Below are 1,208 nucleotides of genomic sequence, written 5' to 3' on the forward strand. Positions count from 1 at the left end.
ATCCTCTCATGCTACCCAGATAAGATTATTAGCAATATCTTATTTATTTAGTATAGGCTTTTAAAAGGAAAACCGGAAAGTCCAACCGCCCAAAAGCCATTAAGTCATCACATATCTCTAGCTACCATTTGTCACGCGCATTTTTTTATTTCGCCATGGCTGTGCAAAATATATAATCTTAAAAAATTCTAATAGACATAATTGAATTTTATTTTTTGAGAACTTTAAATATCATGTAGAATAATATTTACTTTATAATGTAACTGATGAAAAATAATTCATATTTGAGCAAATAAAAAACAAGTTTAATTTTCATTTATATAATTGTCACATAAAAAATCCTCTTATGGATAACTTTAATTTAAAGTAACTACTATAAAATCAATAAGCTTAATAGCTTACTATATATATAATTAAATGATTATATTTTTAATTATTAACACATTTTAATTAAATTCATAAAAAATAATTTGACAATATGCCTACAGCTCAATTGGTTAAGTTGCAAAACATGAACATTAACTGTGATCATTGTGTGAATTTGATCTACCACCTTATACTTCATCTTTTTCTCATTCTTTTTGTAAGGTGTACTACTATCTCTTTCTTGACAAAAAGGTTGTCAATTATAATTTTAGAAATCATTTTTAATTCATCTGCATAACTGGCGGTAAAAAAACAAAAATTAACAAAGCTTTTTTTGCGCTCTAATTTTAGTGAAACCTAGCATATATATATATATATATTATACATCGATCCTTACAATTTTTTGCGACAATTAAATTATTCCAAACTATCAGCTTCATAAATTATGCTAAAACTTTGGCTAATATTGTTTTGAATAATTTTTTGATCGTTGTCGTTTAAAACAATGTTCTTTTACTATATATATTGGAGTCTAAGATTTGGTAAAATATCATGGCGATCATAGCTATATGGACACTTGAGCTAAGGGCCTGTATATAGTTGTTGTTGCCATTTGGCACTGATAGTAGTAGCATTTCTAGCTACTTTATGTGATTAAATTCCGCCACATATCAAAATAAATTTTTCTGAAACATCCTTATCGATGTCAATGTCATACTCAAAGGGAAGGGGAGTGAACGTGTTTGTTTGTGGTCGAAACTGCTTTCTACTTTGGCAAAGTGGTTTTTTTTCTCCTTAGCCGTTGTTTTGATTCTTGTCCCTGCCCCTGCATGATGCATGAG

The sequence above is a fragment of the Glycine soja genome, chromosome 10 (assembly GCF_004193775.1).
Source record: "Glycine soja cultivar W05 chromosome 10, ASM419377v2, whole genome shotgun sequence".
Lineage (NCBI taxonomy): Eukaryota > Viridiplantae > Streptophyta > Magnoliopsida > Fabales > Fabaceae > Glycine > Glycine soja.